The sequence below is a fragment of the Oncorhynchus tshawytscha genome, linkage group LG20 (genome assembly GCF_018296145.1).
Source record: "Oncorhynchus tshawytscha isolate Ot180627B linkage group LG20, Otsh_v2.0, whole genome shotgun sequence".
Taxonomy (NCBI): Eukaryota; Metazoa; Chordata; class Actinopteri; order Salmoniformes; family Salmonidae; genus Oncorhynchus; species Oncorhynchus tshawytscha.
The window spans coordinates 44,039,788-44,059,079 of NC_056448.1; the positions used below are offsets into that span (position 1 = coordinate 44,039,788).

Consider the following 19,292-nt stretch of genomic DNA (forward strand, 5'->3'; position numbering starts at 1 on the left):
GTTCTTTACTGTCTCATATCTGTTCTTTACTGTCCCATGTCTGTTCTGTTCTTTACTGTCCCATGTCTGTGCTGTTCTATACTGTCCCATGTCTGTTCTTTACTTTACTGTCTCATGTCTGTTCTTTACTGTCCGTGTCTGTTCTTTACTGTCCGTGTCTGTTCTTTACTGTCCCATGTCTGTTCTGTTCTTTACTGTCTCATGTCTGTTCTTTACTGTCCCATGTCTGTTCTTTACTGTCTCATGTCTGTTCTTTACTGTCTCATGTCTGTTCTATACTGTCTCATGTCTGTTCTTTACTGTCCCGTGTCTGTTCTTTACTTTACTGTCTCATGTCTGTTCTATACTGTCCCGTGTCTGTTCTTTACTTTACTGTCCCGTGTCCGTTCTTTACTTTACTGTCCCATGTCTGTTCTATACTGTCTCATGTCTGTTCTTTACTGTCTCATGTCTGTTCTATACTGTCTCATGTCTGTTCTATACTGTCCCGTGTCTGTTCTTTACTTTACTGTCCCGTGTCCGTTCTTTACTTTACTGTCTCATGTCTGTTCTATACTGTCCCATGTCTGTTCTTTACTGTCCCATGTCTATTCTTTACTGTCCCATGTATGTTGTTTACTGTCTCATGTCTGTTCTATACTGTCCCATGTCTGTTCTATACTGTCTCATGTCTGTTCTTTACTGTCTCATGTCTGTTCTATACTGTCCCATGTCTGTTCTTTACTGTCCCATGTCTAGTCTGTTCTTTACTGTCCCATGTCTGTTCTTTACTGTCCCATGTCTGTTCTTTACTGTCCCATGTCTGTTCTTTACTGTCCCATGTCTGTTCTTTACTGTCCCATGTCTGTTCTATACTGTCCCATGTCTGTTCTATACTGTCCCATGTCTGTTCTTTATTGTCCCATGTCTGTTCTTCACAGTCCCATGTCTAGTCTGTTCTTTACTATCCCATGTCTGTTCTATACTGTCCCATGTCTGTTCTATACTGTCTCATGTCTGTTCTATACTGTCCCATGTCTGTTCTTTACTGTCCCATGTCTGTTCTATACTGTCTGTTCTTTACTGTCCCATGTCTGTTCTTTACTTTACTGTCCCATGTCTGTTCTGTTCTTTTCTGTCCCATGTCTGTTCTGTGTCTGTTCTATACTGTCCCATGTCTGTTCTTTACTTTACTGTCCCATGTCTGTTCTTTACTGTCCCGTGTCTGTTCTTTACTGTCCCATGTCTGTTCTTTACTTTACTGTCTCATGTCTGTTCTTTACTGTCCCATGTCTGTTCTTCACAGTCCCATGTCTAGTCTGGTCTTTACTGTCTCATGTCTGTTCTATACTGTCCCGTGTCTGTTCTGTACTTTACTGTCCCCTGTCTGTTCTTTACTGTCTCATGTCTGTTCTATACTGTCCCATGTCTGTTCTTTACTGTCCCATGCCTGTTCTTTACTGTCTCATGTCTGTTCTTTACTTTACTGTCCCATGTCTGTTCTTTACTGTCCCATGTCTGTTCTTTACTGTCCCATGTCTGTTCTATACTGTCCCATGCCTGTTCTTTACTGTCCCGTGTCTGTTCTTTACTGTCCCATGTCTGTTCTTTACTGTCCCATGTCTGTTCTTTACTGTCCCATGTATGTTGTTTACTGTCCCATGTCTGTTCTATACTGTCCCATGTCTGTTCTATACTGTCCCATGTCTGTTCTATACTGTCCCATGTCTGTTCTTTACTGTCCCATGTCTGTTCTTTACTGTCCCATGTCTGTTCTTTACTGTCCCATGTCTGTTCTTTACTGTCCCATGTCTGTTCTTTACTGTCCCATGTCTGTTCTTTACTGTCCCATGTCTGTTCTTTACTGTCCCATGTCTGTTCTATACTGTCCCATGTCTGTTCTTTATTGTCCCATGTCTGTTCTTCACAGTCCCATGTCTAGTCTGTTCTTTACTGTCCCATGTCTGTTCTTTTCTGTCCCATGTCTGTTCTATACTGTCCCATGTCTGTTCTTTACTGTCCCATGTCTGTTCTATACTGTCTGTTCTTTACTGTCCCATGTCTGTTCTTTACTGTCCCATGTCTGTTCTATACTGTCTCATGTCTGTTCTATACTGTCCCATGTCTGTTCTTTACTGTCCCATGTCTGTTCTATACTGTCTGTTCTTTACTGTCCCATGTCTGTTCTTTACTGTCCCATGTCTGTTCTATACTGTCTGTTCTTTACTGTCCCATGTCTGTTCTGTTCTATACTGTCCCATGTCTGTTCTATACTGTCTGTTCTTTACTGTCCCATGTCTGTTCTTTACTTTACTGTCCCATGTCTGTTCTATACTGTCTGTTCTTTACTGTCCCATGTCTGTTCTTTACTTTACTGCCCCATGTCTGTTCTATACTGTCCCATGTCTGTTCTATACTGTCCCATGTCTGTTCTTTACTGTCCCATGTCTGTTCTTTACTGTCTCATGTCTGTTCTATACTGTCCCATGTCTGTTCTTTACTGTCTCATATCTGTTCTTTACTGTCCCATGTCTGTTCTGTGTCTGTTCTATACTGTCCCATGTCTGTTCTTTACTTTACTGTCCCATGTCTGTTCTTTACTGTCCCGTGTCTGTTCTTTACTGTCTCATATCTGTTCTTTACTGTCCCATGTCTGTTCCGTGTCTGTTCTTTACTGTCCCATGTCTGTTCTTTACTTTACTGTCCCATGTCTGTTCTGTTCTTTACTGTCCCATGTCTGTTCTGTGTCTGTTCTATACTGTCCCATGTCTGTTCTTTACTTTACTGTCCCATGTCTGTTCTATACTGTCCCATGTCTGTTCTGTTCTATACTGTCCCATGTCTGTTCTATACTGTCTGTTCTTTACTGGCCCATGTCTGTTCTGTTCTACACTGTCCCATGTCTGTTCTTTACTTTACTGTCCCGTGTCTGTTGTTTACTGTCCCATGTCTGTTCTGTTCTTTACTGTCCCATGTCTGTTCTATACTGTCCCATGTCTGTTCTATACTGTCTGTTCTTTACTGTCCCATATCTGTTCTTTACTGTCTCATATCTGTTCTTTACTGTCCCATGTCTGTTCTGTTCTTTACTGTCCCATGTCTGTGCTGTTCTATACTGTCCCATGTCTGTTCTTTACTTTACTGTCTCATGTCTGTTCTTTACTGTCCGTGTCTGTTCTTTACTGTCCCGTGTCTGTTCTTTACTGTCCCATGTCTGTTCTGTTCTTTACTGTCTCATGTCTGTTCTTTACTGTCCCATGTCTGTTCTTTACTGTCTCATGTCTGTTCTTTACTGTCTCATGTCTGTTCTATACTGTCTCATGTCTGTTCTTTACTGTCCCGTGTCTGTTCTTTACTTTACTGTCTCATGTCTGTTCTATACTGTCCCGTGTCTGTTCTTTACTTTACTGTCCGTGTCCGTTCTTTACTTTACTGTCCCATGTCTGTTCTATACTGTCTCATGTCTGTTCTTTACTGTCTCATGTCTGTTCTATACTGTCTCATGTCTGTTCTATACTGTCCGTGTCTGTTCTTTACTTTACTGTCCGTGTCCGTTCTTTACTTTACTGTCTCATGTCTGTTCTATACTGTCTCATGTCTGTTCTATACTGTCCCATGTCTGTTCTATACTGTCCCATGTCTGTTCTTTACTGTCCCATGTCTATTCTTTACTGTCCCATGTATGTTGTTTACTGTCCCATGTCTGTTCTATACTGTCTCATGTCTGTTCTATACTGTCCCATGTCTGTTCTATACTGTCCCATGTCTGTTCTTTACTTTACTGTCCCATGTCTGTTCTTTACTGTCCGTGTCTGTTCTTTACTGTCCCATGTCTGTTCTTTACTTTACTGTCTCATGTCTGTTCTTTACTGTCCCATGTCTGTTCTTTACTGTCCCATGTCTGTTCTTTACTGTCCCATGTCTAGTCTGTTCTTTACTGTCTCATGTCTGTTCTTCACAGTCCCATGTCTAGTCTGTTCTTTACTGTCTCATGTCTGTTCTATACTGTCCCGTGTCTGTTCTTTACTGTCTCTTGTCTGTTCTATACTGTCCCGTGTCTGTTCTTTACTGTCTCATGTCTGTTCTTTACTTTACTGTCTCATGTCTGTTCTTTACTGTCTCATGTCTGTTCTATACTGTCTCATGTCTGTTCTATACTGTCCGTGTCTGTTCTTCACTGTCTCATGTCTGTTCTTTACTTTACTGTCTCATGTCTGTTCTTTACTGTCCTGTGTCTGTTCTTTACTGTCCGTGTCTGTTCTTTACTGTCCCGTGTCTGTTCTATACTGTTTCGTGTCTGTTCTTTACTTTACTGTCCCCTGTCTGTTCTTTACTGTCTCATGTCTGTTCTATACTGTCCCATGTCTGTTCTATACTGTCCCATGTCTGTTCTATACTGTCCCATGTCTGTTCTATACTGTCCCATGTCTGTTCTTTACTGTCCCATGTCTGTTCTTTACTGTCCCATGTATGTTGTTTACTGTCCCATGTCTGTTGTTTACTGTCCCATGTCTGTTCTTTACTGTCCCATGTATGTTCTTTACTGTCCCATGTCTGTTGTTTACTGTCCCATGTCTGTTCTATACTGTCCCATGTCTGTTCTATACTGTCCCATGTCTGTTCTTTACTGTCCCATGTCTGTTCTTTACTGTCTCATGTCTGTTCTTTACTTTACTGTCCCATGTCTGTTCTTTACTGTCCCATGTCTGTTCTATACTGTCCCATGTCTGTTCTTTACTGTCCCGTGTCTGTTCTTTACTGTCCGTGTCTGTTCTTTACTGTCCCATGTCTGTTCTTTACTGTCCCATGTATGTTGTTTACTGTCCCATGTCTGTTCTATACTGTCCCATGTCTGTTCTATACTGTCCCATGTATGTTGTTTACTGTCCCATGTCTGTTCTATACTGTCCATGTCTGTTCTTTACTGTCCCATGTCTGTTCTATACTGTCCCATGTATGTTGTTTACTGTCCCATGTCTGTTCTATACTGTCCCATGTCTGTTCTTTACTGTCCCATGTCTGTTCTTTACTGTCCCATGTCTGTTCTTTACTGTCTCGTGTCTGTTCTTCACAGTCCCATGTCTAGTCTGTTCTTTACTGTCTCATGTCTGTTCTTTACTTTACTGTCCCATGTCTGTTCTTTACTGTCCTGTGTCTGTTCTTTACTGTCTCATGTCTGTTCTTTACTGTCCCATGTCTGTTCTTTACTGTCTCATATCTGTTCTTTACTCTCCGTGTCTGTTCTGTTCTCTACTGTCCCATGTCTGTTCTTTACTGTCCTTGTCTGTTCTATACTGTCTGTTCTTTACTGTCCCATGTCTGTTCTTTACTGTCCCATGTCTGTTCTTTACTTTACTGTCCGTGTCTGTTCTTTACTGTCCCATGTCTGTTCTGTTCTTTACTGTCTCATGTCTGTTCTTTACTGTCCCATGTCTGTTCTTTACTGTCCCATGTCTGTTCTTCACTGTCCCATGTCTAGTCTGTTCTTTACTGTCTCATGTCTGTTCTATACTGTCCCATGTCTGTTCTTTACTGTCCCATGTCTGTTCTTTACTGTCTCATGTCTGTTCTATACTGTCCCATGTCTGTTCTTTAGTGTCCCATGTCTGTTCTTTACTGTCTCATGTCTGTTCTTTACTGTCCCATGTCTGTTCTTTACTGTCCCATGTCTGTTCTTTACTGTCTCATGTCTGTTCTATACTGTCCCATGTCTGTTCTTTACTGTCCCATGTCTGTTCTTTACTGTCTCATGTCTGTTCTATACTGTCCCATGTCTGTTCTTTACTGTCCCATGTCTGTTCTTTACTGTCTCATGTCTGTTCTATACTGTCCCATGTCTGTTCTATACTGTCCGTGTCTGTTCTTTACTTTACTGTCTCATGTCTGTTCTTTACTGTCCGTGTCTGTTCTTTACTGTCCCATGTCTGTTCTATACTGTCCCATGTCTGTTCTTTACTTTACTGTCCCACGTCTGTTCTTTACTGTCCCACGTCTGTTCTTTACTGTCCCATGTCTGTTCTTTACTGTCCCATGTCTGTTCTTTACTGTCCCATGTCTGTTCTTTACTGTCCCATGTCTGTTCTATACTGTCCCATGTCTGTTCTTTAGTGTCTCATGTCTGGTCTATACTGTCCCATGTCTGTTCTTTACTGTCCCATGTCTGTTCTATACTGTCCCATGTCTGTTCTTTACTGTCCCATGTCTGTTCTTCACAGTCCCATGTCTAGTCTGTTCTTTACTGTCCCATGTCTGTTCTTTACTGTCCCATGTCTGTTCTATACTGTCCCATGTCTGTTCTTTACTGTCCCATGTCTGTTCTTTACTGTCTCATATCTGTTCTTTTCTGTCCCGTGTCTGTTCTTTACTGTCCCATGTCTGTTCTTTACTGTCCCATGTCTGTTCTTTACTGTCCCATGTCTGTTCTATACTGTCTCATGTCTGTTCTTTACTGTCCCATGTCTGTTCTTTACTGTCCCATGTCTGTTCTATACTGTCCCATGTCTGTTCTTTACTGTCCCATGTCTGTTCTTTACTGTCTCATGTCTGTTCTATACTGTCCCATGTCTGTTCTGTTCTTTACTGTCCCATGTCTGTTCTTTACTGTCCCATGTCTGTTCTTTACTGTCCCATGTCTGTTCTTTACTGTCCCATGTCTGTTCTTTACTGTCTCATGTCTGTTCTATACTGTCCCATGTCTGTTCTATACTGTCCCGTGTCTGTTCTTTACTTTACTGTCTCATGTCTGTTCTTTACTGTCCCGTGTCTGTTCTTTACTGTCCCATGTCTGTTCTATACTGTCCCATGTCTGTTCTTTACTTTACTGTCCCACGTCTGTTCTTTACTGTCCCACGTCTGTTCTTTACTGTCCCATGTCTGTTCTTTACTGTCCCATGTCTGTTCTTTACTGTCCCATGTCTGTTCTTTACTGTCCCATGTCTGTTCTATACTGTCCCATGTCTGTTCTTTAGTGTCTCATGTCTGTTCTATACTGTCCCATGTCTGTTCTTTACTGTCCCATGCCTGTTCTTTACTGTCTCATGTCTGTTCTTTACTTTACTGTCCCATGTCTGTTCTTTACTGTCCCATGTCTGTTCTTTACTGTCCCATGTCTGTTCTATACTGTCCCATAACTGTTCTTTACTGTCCCGTGTCTGTTCTTTACTGTCCCATGTCTGTTCTTTACTGTCCCATGTCTGTTCTTTACTGTCCCATGTATGTTGTTTACTGTCCCATGTCTGTTCTATACTGTCCCATGTCTGTTCTATACTGTCCCATGTCTGTTCTATACTGTCCCATGTCTGTTCTTTACTGTCCCATGTCTGTTCTTTACTGTCCCATGTCTGTTCTTTACTGTCCCATGTCTGTTCTTTACTGTCCCATGTCTGTTCTTTACTGTCCCATGTCTGTTCTTTACTGTCCCATGTCTGTTCTTTACTGTCCCATGTCTGTTCTATACTGTCCCATGTCTGTTCTTTATTGTCCCATGTCTGTTCTTCACAGTCCCATGTCTAGTCTGTTCTTTACTGTCCCATGTCTGTTCTTTTCTGTCCCATGTCTGTTCTATACTGTCCCATGTCTGTTCTTTACTGTCCCATGTCTGTTCTATACTGTCTGTTCTTTACTGTCCCATGTCTGTTCTTTACTGTCCCATGTCTGTTCTATACTGTCTCATGTCTGTTCTATACTGTCCCATGTCTGTTCTTTACTGTCCCATGTCTGTTCTATACTGTCTGTTCTTTACTGTCCCATGTCTGTTCTTTACTGTCCCATGTCTGTTCTATACTGTCTGTTCTTTACTGTCCCATGTCTGTTCTGTTCTATACTGTCCCATGTCTGTTCTATACTGTCTGTTCTTTACTGTCCCATGTCTGTTCTTTACTTTACTGTCCCATGTCTGTTCTATACTGTCTGTTCTTTACTGTCCCATGTCTGTTCTTTACTTTACTGCCCCATGTCTGTTCTATACTGTCCCATGTCTGTTCTATACTGTCCCATGTCTGTTCTTTACTGTCCCATGTCTGTTCTTTACTGTCTCATGTCTGTTCTATACTGTCCCATGTCTGTTCTTTACTGTCTCATATCTGTTCTTTACTGTCCCATGTCTGTTCTGTGTCTGTTCTATACTGTCCCATGTCTGTTCTTTACTTTACTGTCCCATGTCTGTTCTTTACTGTCCCGTGTCTGTTCTTTACTGTCTCATATCTGTTCTTTACTGTCCCATGTCTGTTCTGTGTCTGTTCTATACTGTCCCATGTCGGTTCTTTACTGTCCCGTGTCTGTTCTCTACTGTCCCATGTCTGTTCTTTACTTTACTGTCCCATGTCTGTTCTGTTCTTTACTGTCCCATGTCTGTTCTGTGTCTGTTCTATACTGTCCCATGTCTGTTCTTTACTTTACTGTCCCATGTCTGTTCTATACTGTCCCATGTCTGTTCTGTTCTATACTGTCCCATGTCTGTTCTATACTGTCTGTTCTTTACTGGCCCATGTCTGTTCTGTTCTACACTGTCCCATGTCTGTTCTTTACTTTACTGTCCCGTGTCTGTTGTTTACTGTCCCATGTCTGTTCTGTTCTTTACTGTCCCATGTCTGTTCTATACTGTCCCATGTCTGTTCTATACTGTCTGTTCTTTACTGTCCCATATCTGTTCTTTACTGTCTCATATCTGTTCTTTACTGTCCATTGTCTGTTCTGTTCTTTACTGTCCCATGTCTGTGCTGTTCTATACTGTCCCATGTCTGTTCTTTACTTTACTGTCTCATGTCTGTTCTTTACTGTCCCGTGTCTGTTCTTTACTGTCCCGTGTCTGTTCTTTACTGTCCCATGTCTGTTCTGTTCTTTACTGTCTCATGTCTGTTCTTTACTGTCCCATGTCTGTTCTTTACTGTCTCATGTCTGTTCTTTACTGTCTCATGTCTGTTCTATACTGTCTCATGTCTGTTCTTTACTGTCCCGTGTCTGTTCTTTACTTTACTGTCTCATGTCTGTTCTATACTGTCCCGTGTCTGTTCTTTACTTTACTGTCCCGTGTCCGTTCTTTACTTTACTGTCCCATGTCTGTTCTATACTGTCTCATGTCTGTTCTTTACTGTCTCATGTCTGTTCTATACTGTCTCATGTCTGTTCTATACTGTCCCGTGTCTGTTCTTTACTTTACTGTCCCGTGTCCGTTCTTTACTTTACTGTCTCATGTCTGTTCTATACTGTCTCATGTCTGTTCTATACTGTCCCATGTCTGTTCTATACTGTCCCATGTCTGTTCTTTACTGTCCCATGTCTATTCTTTACTGTCCCATGTATGTTGTTTACTGTCCCATGTCTGTTCTATACTGTCTCATGTCTGTTCTATACTGTCCCATGTCTGTTCTATACTGTCCCATGTCTGTTCTTTACTTTACTGTCCCATGTCTGTTCTTTACTGTCCCGTGTCTGTTCTTTACTGTCCCATGTCTGTTCTTTACTTTACTGTCTCATGTCTGTTCTTTACTGTCCCATGTCTGTTCTTTACTGTCCCATGTCTAGTCTGTTCTTTACTGTCTCATGTCTGTTCTTCACAGTCCCATGTCTAGTCTGTTCTTTACTGTCTCATGTCTGTTCTATACTGTCCCGTGTCTGTTCTTTACTGTCTCTTGTCTGTTCTATACTGTCCCGTGTCTGTTCTTTACTGTCTCATGTCTGTTCTTTACTTTACTGTCTCATGTCTGTTCTTTACTGTCTCATGTCTGTTCTATACTGTCTCATGTCTGTTCTATACTGTCCCGTGTCTGTTCTTCACTGTCTCATGTCTGTTCTTTACTTTACTGTCTCATGTCTGTTCTTTACTGTCCTGTGTCTGTTCTTTACTGTCCCGTGTCTGTTCTTTACTGTCCCGTGTCTGTTCTATACTGTTTCGTGTCTGTTCTTTACTTTACTGTCCCCTGTCTGTTCTTTACTGTCTCATGTCTGTTCTATACTGTCCCATGTCTGTTCTATACTGTCCCATGTCTGTTCTATACTGTCCCTTGTCTGTTCTATACTGTCCCATGTCTGTTCTTTACTGTCCCATGTCTGTTCTTTACTGTCCCATGTATGTTGTTTACTGTCCCATGTCTGTTCTTTACTGTCCCATGTATGTTGTTTACTGTCCCATGTCTGTTGTTTACTGTCCCATGTCTGTTCTATACTGTCCCATGTCTGTTCTATACTGTCCCATGTCTGTTCTATACTGTCCCATGTCTGTTCTTTACTGTCCCATGTCTGTTCTTTACTGTCTCATGTCTGTTCTTTACTTTACTGTCCCATGTCTGTTCTTTACTGTCCCATGTCTGTTCTATACTGTCCCATGTCTGTTCTTTACTGTCTCGTGTCTGTTCTTCACAGTCCCATGTCTAGTCTGTTCTTTACTGTCCCGTGTCTGTTCTTTACTGTCCCATGTCTGTTCTTTACTGTCCCATGTATGTTGTTTACTGTCCCATGTCTGTTCTATACTGTCCCATGTCTGTTCTATACTGTCCCATGTATGTTGTTTACTGTCCCATGTCTGTTCTATACTGTCCCATGTCTGTTCTTTACTGTCCCATGTCTGTTCTATACTGTCCCATGTATGTTGTTTACTGTCCCATGTCTGTTCTATACTGTCCCATGTCTGTTCTTTACTGTCCCATGTCTGTTCTTTACTGTCCCATGTCTGTTCTTTACTGTCTCGTGTCTGTTCTTCACAGTCCCATGTCTAGTCTGTTCTTTACTGTCTCATGTCTGTTCTTTACTTTACTGTCCCATGTCTGTTCTTTACTGTCCTGTGTCTGTTCTTTACTGTCTCATGTCTGTTCTTTACTGTCCCATGTCTGTTCTTTACTGTCTCATATCTGTTCTTTACTCTCCCGTGTCTGTTCTGTTCTCTACTGTCCCATGTCTGTTCTTTACTGTCCCTTGTCTGTTCTATACTGTCTGTTCTTTACTGTCCCATGTCTGTTCTTTACTGTCCCATGTCTGTTCTTTACTTTACTGTCCGTGTCTGTTCTTTACTGTCCCATGTCTGTTCTGTTCTTTACTGTCTCATGTCTGTTCTTTACTGTCCCATGTCTGTTCTTTACTGTCCCATGTCTGTTCTTCACTGTCCCATGTCTAGTCTGTTCTTTACTGTCTCATGTCTGTTCTATACTGTCCCATGTCTGTTCTTTACTGTCCCATGTCTGTTCTTTACTGTCTCATGTCTGTTCTATACTGTCCCATGTCTGTTCTTTAGTGTCCCATGTCTGTTCTTTACTGTCTCATGTCTGTTCTTTACTGTCCCATGTCTGTTCTTTACTGTCCCATGTCTGTTCTTTACTGTCTCATGTCTGTTCTATACTGTCCCATGTCTGTTCTTTACTGTCCCATGTCTGTTCTTTACTGTCTCATGTCTGTTCTATACTGTCCCATGTCTGTTCTTTACTGTCCCATGTCTGTTCTTTACTGTCTCATGTCTGTTCTTTACTGTCCCATGTCTGTTCTATACTGTCCCGTGTCTGTTCTTTACTTTACTGTCTCATGTCTGTTCTTTACTGTCCCGTGTCTGTTCTTTACTGTCCCATGTCTGTTCTATACTGTCCCATGTCTGTTCTTTACTTTACTGTCCCACGTCTGTTCTTTACTGTCCCACGTCTGTTCTTTACTGTCCCATGTCTGTTCTTTACTGTCCCATGTCTGTTCTTTACTGTCCCATGTCTGTTCTTTACTGTCCCATGTCTGTTCTATACTGTCCCATGTCTGTTCTTTAGTGTCTCATGTCTGGTCTATACTGTCCCATGTCTGTTCTTTACTGTCCCATGTCTGTTCTATACTGTCCCATGTCTGTTCTTTACTGTCCCATGTCTGTTCTTCACAGTCCCATGTCTAGTCTGTTCTTTACTGTCCCATGTCTGTTCTTTACTGTCCCATGTCTGTTCTATACTGTCCCATGTCTGTTCTTTACTGTCCCATGTCTGTTCTTTACTGTCTCATATCTGTTCTTTTCTGTCCCGTGTCTGTTCTTTACTGTCCCATGTCTGTTCTTTACTGTCCCATGTCTGTTCTTTACTGTCCCATGTCTGTTCTATACTGTCTCATGTCTGTTCTTTACTGTCCCATGTCTGTTCTTTACTGTCCCATGTCTGTTCTATACTGTCCCATGTCTGTTCTTTACTGTCCCATGTCTGTTCTTTACTGTCTCATGTCTGTTCTATACTGTCCCATGTCTGTTCTGTTCTTTACTGTCCCATGTCTGTTCTTTACTGTCCCATGTCTGTTCTTTACTGTCCCATGTCTGTTCTTTACTGTCTCATGTCTGTTCTTCACAGTCTCATGTCTGTTCTTCACAGTCCCATGTCTGTTCTTTACTGTCCCATGTCTGTTCTTTACTGTCCCATGTCTGTTCTTTACTGTCCCATGTCTGTTCTTTACTGTCCCATGTCTGTTCTTTACTGTCCCATGACTGTTCTTTACTGTCCCATGTCTGTTCTTTACTGTCTCGTGTCTGTTCTATACTGTCCCATGTCTGTTCTTCACAGTCCCATGTCTAGTCTGTTCTTTACTGTCTCATGTCTGTTCTATACTGTCCCATGTCTGTTCTTTACTTTACTGTCTCATGTCTGTTCTTTACTGTCTCATGTCTGTTCTATACTGTCCCATGTCTGTCCTTTACTGTCCCATGTCTGTTCTTTACTGTCCCATTTCTGTTCTTTACTGTCCCATGTCTGTTCTATACTGTCCCATGTCTGTTCTTTACTGTCCCATGTCTGTTCTATACTGTCCCATGTCTGTTCTTTACTGTCCCATGTCTGTTCTTTACTGTCCCATGTCTGTTCTATACTGCCCCATGTCTGTTCTATACCGTCCCATGTCTGTTCTATACTGTCCCATGTCTGTTCTTTACTTTACTGTCTCATGTCTGTTCTTTGCTGTCTCATGTCTGTTCTTTACTGTCTCATGTCTGTTCTATACTGTCCCATGTCTGTCCTTTACTGTCCCATGTCTGTTCTATACTGTCCCATGTCTGTTCTATACTGTCTCATGTCTGTTCTTTACTGTCCCATGTCTGTTCTTTACTGTCCCATGTCTGTTCTATACTGTCCCATGTCTGTTCTTTACTGTCCCATGTCTGTTCTTTACTGTCTCATGTCTGTTCTATACTGTCCCATGTCTGTTCTGTTCTTTACTGTCCCATGTCTGTTCTTTACTGTCCCATGTCTGTTCTTTACTGTCTCATGTCTGTTCTATACTGTCCCATGTCTGTCCTTTACTGTCCCATGTCTGTTCTATACTGACCCATGTCTGTTCTATACTGTCTCATGTCTGTTCTTTACTGTCCCATGTCTGTTCTTTACTGTCCCATGTCTGTTCTATACTGTCCCATGTCTGTTCTTTACTGTCCCATGTCTGTTCTTTACTGTCTCATGTCTGTTCTATACTGTCCCATGTCTGTTCTGTTCTTTACTGTCCCATGTCTGTTCTTTACTGTCCCATGTCTGTTCTTTACTGTCCCATGTCTGTTCTTTACTGTCTCATGTCTGTTCTTCACAGTCTCATGCCTGTTCTTCACAGTCCCATGTCTGTTCTTTACTGTCCCATGTCTGTTCTTTACTGTCCCATGTCTGTTCTTTACTGTCCCATGTCTGTTCTTTACTGTCCCATGTCTGTTCTTTACTGTCCCATGACTGTTCTTTACTGTCCCATGTCTGTTCTTTACTGTCTCGTGTCTGTTCTATACTGTCCCATGTCTGTTCTTCACAGTCCCATGTCTAGTCTGTTCTTTACTGTCTCATGTCTGTTCTATACTGTCCCATGTCTGTTCTTTACTTTACTGTCTCATGTCTGTTCTTTACTGTCTCATGTCTGTTCTATACTGTCCCATGTCTGTCCTTTACTGTCCCATGTCTGTTCTTTACTGTCCCATGTCTGTTCTTTACTGTCCCATGTCTGTTCTATACTGTCCCATGTCTGTTCTTTACTGTCCCATGTCTGTTCTATACTGTCCCATGTCTGTTCTTTACTGTCCCATGTCTGTTCTTTACTGTCCCATGTCTGTTCTATACTGTCCCGTGTCTGTTCTTTACTGTCCCATGTCTGTTCTTTACTGTCCCATGTCTGTTCTATACTGTCTCATGTCTGTTCTTTACTGTCCCGTGTCTGTTCTTTACTGTCCCATGTCTGTTCTTTACTTTACTGTCCCACGTCTGTTCTTTACTGTCCCACGTCTGTTCTTTACTGTCCCACGTCTGTTCTTTACTGTCCCATGTCTGTTCTTTACTGTCCCATGTCTGTTCTTTACTGTCCCATGTCTGTTCTATACTGTCCCATGTCTGTTCTTTAGTGTTTCATGTCTGTTCTTTACTGTCCCATGTCTGTTCTTTAGTGTCTCATGTCTGGTCTATACTGTCCCATGTCTGTTCTTTACTGTCCCATGTCTGTTCTATACTGTCCCATGTCTGTTCTTTACTGTCCCATGTCTGTTCTTCACAGTCCCATGTCTAGTCTGTTCTTTACTGTCCCATGTCTGTTCTATACTGTCCCATGTCTGTTCTTTACTGTCCCATGTCTGTTCTTTACTGTCTCATATCTGTTCTTTTCTGTCCCGTGTCTGTTCTTTACTGTCCCATGTCTGTTCTTTACTGTCCCATGTCTGTTCTTTACTGTCCCATGTCTGTTCTATACTGCCCCATGTCTGTTCTATACCGTCCCATGTCTGTTCTATACTGTCCCATGTCTGTTCTTTACTTTACTGTCTCATGTCTGTTCTTTGCTGTCTCATGTCTGTTCTTTACTGTCTCATGTCTGTTCTATACTGTCCCATGTCTGTCCTTTACTGTCCCATGTCTGTTCTATACTGTCCCATGTCTGTTCTATACTGTCCCATGTCTGTTCTATACTGTCCCATGTCTGTTCTTTACTTTACTGTCTCATGTCTGTTCTTTGCTGTCTCATGTCTGTTCTTTACTGTCTCATGTCTGTTCTATACTGTCCCATGTCTGTCCTTTACTGTCCCATGTCTGTTCTATACTGTCCCATGTCTGTTCTATACTGTCTCATGTCTGTTCTTTACTGTCCCATGTCTGTTCTTTACTGTCCCATGTCTGTTCTATACTGTCCCATGTCTGTTCTTTACTGTCCCATGTCTGTTCTTTACTGTCTCATGTCTGTTCTATACTGTCCCATGTCTGTTCTGTTCTTTACTGTCCCATGTCTGTTCTTTACTGTCCCATGTCTGTTCTTTACTGTCCCATGTCTGTTCTTTACTGTCTCATGTCTGTTCTTCACAGTCTCATGTCTGTTCTTCACAGTCCCATGTCTGTTCTTTACTGTCCCATGTCTGTTCTTTACTGTCCCATGTCTGTTCTTTACTGTCTCGTGTCTGTTCTATACTGTCCCATGTCTGTTCTTCACAGTCCCATGTCTAGTCTGTTCTTTACTGTCTCATGTCTGTTCTATACTGTCCCATGTCTGTTCTTTACTTTACTGTCTCATGTCTGTTCTTTACTGTCTCATGTCTGTTCTATACTGTCCCATGTCTGTCCTTTACTGTCCCATGTCTGTCCTTTACTGTCCCATGTCTGTTCTTTACTGTCCCATGTCTGTTCTTTACTGTCTCATGTCTGTTCTTTACTGTCCCATGTCTGTTCTGTTCTTTACTGTCCCATGTCTGTTCTTTACTGTCCCATGTCTGTTCTATACTGCCCCATGTCTGTTCTATACTGTCCCATGTCTGTTCTATACTGTCCCATGTCTGTTCTTTACTGTCCCATGTCTGTTCTTTACTGTCCCATGTCTGTTCTATACTGTCCCATGTCTGTTCTTTACTGTCTCATGTCTAGTCTGTTCTTTACTGTCCCATGTCTAGTCATTTCTTTACTGTCCCATGTCTGTTCTTCACAGTCCTATGTCTAGTCTGTTCTCTACTGTCTCATGTCTGTTCTATACTGTCCCATGTCTGTTCTGTACTTTACTGTCCCCTGTCTGTTCTTTACTGTCTCGTGTCTGTTCTATACTGTCCCATGTCTGTTCTTTACTCTCTCATGTATGTTCTTTACTGTCCCATGTCTGTTCCTACTTTACTGTCCCATGTCTGTTCTTTACTGTCCCATGTCTGTTCTTTACTGTCCCATGTCTGTTCTTTGCTGTCCCATGTCTGTTCTTTGCTGTCCCATGTATGTTCTTTACTTTACTGTTTCATGTCTGTTCTTCACAGTCCCAAGTCTGTTCTGTTCTTTACTGTCCCATGTCTGTTCTGTTCTTTACTGCCCCATGTCTGTTCTTTACTGTCCCATGTCTGTTCTTTACTGTCCCATATCTGGTCTGTTTCATACTGTCCCATGTCTGTTCTTCACTGTCCCATGTCTGTTCTTTACTTTACTGTCTCATGTTTGTTCTATACTGTCTCATGTCTGTTCTTTACTGTCCCATATCTGGTCTGTTTCATACTGTCCCATGTCTGTTCTTTACTGTCTCATGTCTGTTCTATACTGTCCCATGTCTGTTCTATACTGTCCCATGTCTGTTCTTTACTGTCCCATGTCTGTTCTTTACTGTCCCATGTCTGTTCTATACTGTCCCATGTCTGTTCTATACTGTCCCATGTCTGTTCTTTACTGTCCCATGTCTGTTCTTTACTGTCCCATGTCTGTTCTATACTGTCCCATGTCTGTTCTTTACTGTCCCATGTCTGTTCTTTACTGTCCCATGTCTGTTATTTACTGTCCGTGTCTGTTCTATACTGTCCCATGTCTGTTCTTTACTGTCCCATGTCTGTTCTTTACTGTCCCATGTCTGTTCTTTACTGTCTCATGTCTGTTCTATACTGTCCCATGTCTGTTCTATACTGTCCCATGTCTGTTCTTTACTGTCCCATGTCTGTTCTTTACTGTCCCATGTCTGTTCTATACTGTCCCATGTCTGTTCTTTACTGTCCCATGTCTGTTCTTTACTGTCCCATGTCTGTTCTATACTGACCCATGTCTGTTCTATACTGTCTCATGTCTGTTCTTTACTGTCCCATGTCTGTTCTTTACTGTCCCATGTCTGTTCTATACTGTCCCATGTCTGTTCTTTACTGTCCCATGTCTGTTCTTTACTGTCTCATGTCTGTTCTATACTGTCCCATGTCTGTTCTGTTCTTTACTGTCCCATGTCTGTTCTTTACTGTCCCATGTCTGTTCTTTACTGTCCCATGTCTGTTCTTTACTGTCTCATGTCTGTTCTTCACAGTCTCATGTCTGTTCTTCACAGTCCCATGTCTGTTCTTTACTGTCCCATGTCTGTTCTTTACTGTCCCATGTCTGTTCTTTACTGTCCCATGTCTGTTCTTTACTGTCCCATGTCTGTTCTTTACTGTCCCATGACTGTTCTTTACTGTCCCATGTCTGTTCTTTACTGTCTCGTGTCTGTTCTATACTGTCCCATGTCTGTTCTTCACAGTCCCATGTCTAGTCTGTTCTTTACTGTCTCATGTCTGTTCTATACTGTCCCATGTCTGTTCTTTACTTTACTGTCTCATGTCTGTTCTTTACTGTCTCATGTCTGTTCTATACTGTCCCATGTCTGTCCTTTACTGTCCCATGTCTGTTCTTTACTGTCCCATGTCTGTTCTTTACTGTCCCATGTCTGTTCTATACTGTCCCATGTCTGTTCTTTACTGTCCCATGTCTGTTCTATACTGTCCCATGTCTGTTCTTTACTGTCCCATGTCTGTTCTTTACTGTCCCATGTCTGTTCTATACTGTCCCGTGTCTGTTCTTTACTGTCCCATGTCTGTTCTTTACTGTCCCATGTCTGTTCTATACTGTCTCATGTCTGTTCTTTACTGTCCCGTGTCTGTTCTTTACTGTCCCATGTCTGTTCTTTACTTTACTGTCCCACGTCTGTTCTTTACTGTCCCACGTCTGTTCTTTACTGTCCCCCTCTGTTCTTTACTGTCCCATGTCTGTTCTTTACTGTCCCATGTCAGTTCTTTACTGTCCCATGTCTGTTCTATACTGTCCCATGTCTGTTCTTTAGTGTTTCATGTCTGTTCTTTACTGTCCCATGTCTGTTCTTTACTGTCCCATGTCTGTTCTTCACAGTCCCATGTCTAGTCTGTTCTTTACTGTCCCATGTCTGTTCTATACTGTCCCATGTCTGTTCTTTACTGTCCCATGTCTGTTCTTTACTGTCCCATATCTGTTCTTTACTGTCCCATGTCTGTTCTTTACTGTCCCATGTCTGTTCTATACTGCCCCATGTCTGTTCTATACCGTCCCATGTCTGTTCTATACTGTCCCATGTCTGTTCTTTACTTTACTGTCTCATGTCTGTTCTTTGCTGTCTCATGTCTGTTCTTTACTGTCTCATGTCTGTTCTATACTGTCCCATGTCTGTTCTTTACTGTCCCATGTCTGTTCTTTACTGTCCCATGTCTGTTCTATACTGTCCCATGTCTGTTCTTTACTGTCTCGTGTCTGTTCTATACTGTCCCATGTCTGTTCTTCACAGTCCCATGTCTAGTCTGTTCTTTACTGTCTCATGTCTGTTCTATACTGTCCCATGTCTGTTCTTTACTTTACTGTCTCATGTCTGTTCTTTACTGTCTCATGTCTGTTCTATACTGTCCCATGTCTGTCCTTTACTGTCCCATGTCTGTCCTTTACTGTCCCATGTCTGTTCTTTACTGTCCCATGTCTGTTCTTTACTGTCTCATGTCTGTTCTTTACTGTCCCATGTCTGTTCTGTTCTTTACTGTCCCATGTCTGTTCTTTACTGTCCCATGTCTGTTCTATACTGCCCCATGTCTGTTCTATACTGTCCCATGTCTGTTCTATACTGTCCCATGTCTGTTCTTTACTGTCCCATGTCTGTTCTTTACTGTCCCATGTCTGTTCTATACTGTCCCATGTCTGTTCTTTACTGTCTCATGTCTAGTCTGTTCTTTACTGTCCCATGTCTAGTCATTTCTTTACTGTCCCATGTCTGTTCTTCACAGTCCTATGTCTAGTCTGTTCTCTACTGTCTCATGTCTGTTCTATACTGTCCCATGTCTGTTCTGTACTTTACTGTCCCCTGTCTGTTCTTTACTGTCTCGTGTCTGTTCTATACTGTCCCATGTCTGTTCTTTACTCTCTCATGTATGTTCTTTACTGTCCCATGTCTGTTCCTACTTTACTGTCCCATGTCTGTTCTTTACTGTCCCATGTCTGTTCTATACTGTCCCATGTCTGTTCTATACTGTCCCATGTCTGTTCTTTGCTGTCCCATGTATGTTCTTTACTTTACTGTTTCATGTCTGTTCTTCACAGTCCCAAGTCTGTTCTGTTCTTTACTGTCCCATGTCTGTTCTGTTCTTTACTGCC

The 19,292-nt window shown here is 42.0% G+C and overlaps 1 protein-coding gene across 3 annotated transcripts in view; it reads left to right on the plus strand.

Annotated features, from left to right (window-relative positions):
• Positions 1 to 19,292, plus strand: part of LOC121840214 (pre-B-cell leukemia transcription factor 3-like) — a 131,483-nt gene that overhangs the window by 105,712 nt on the left and 6,479 nt on the right. The window lies entirely within an intron of this gene.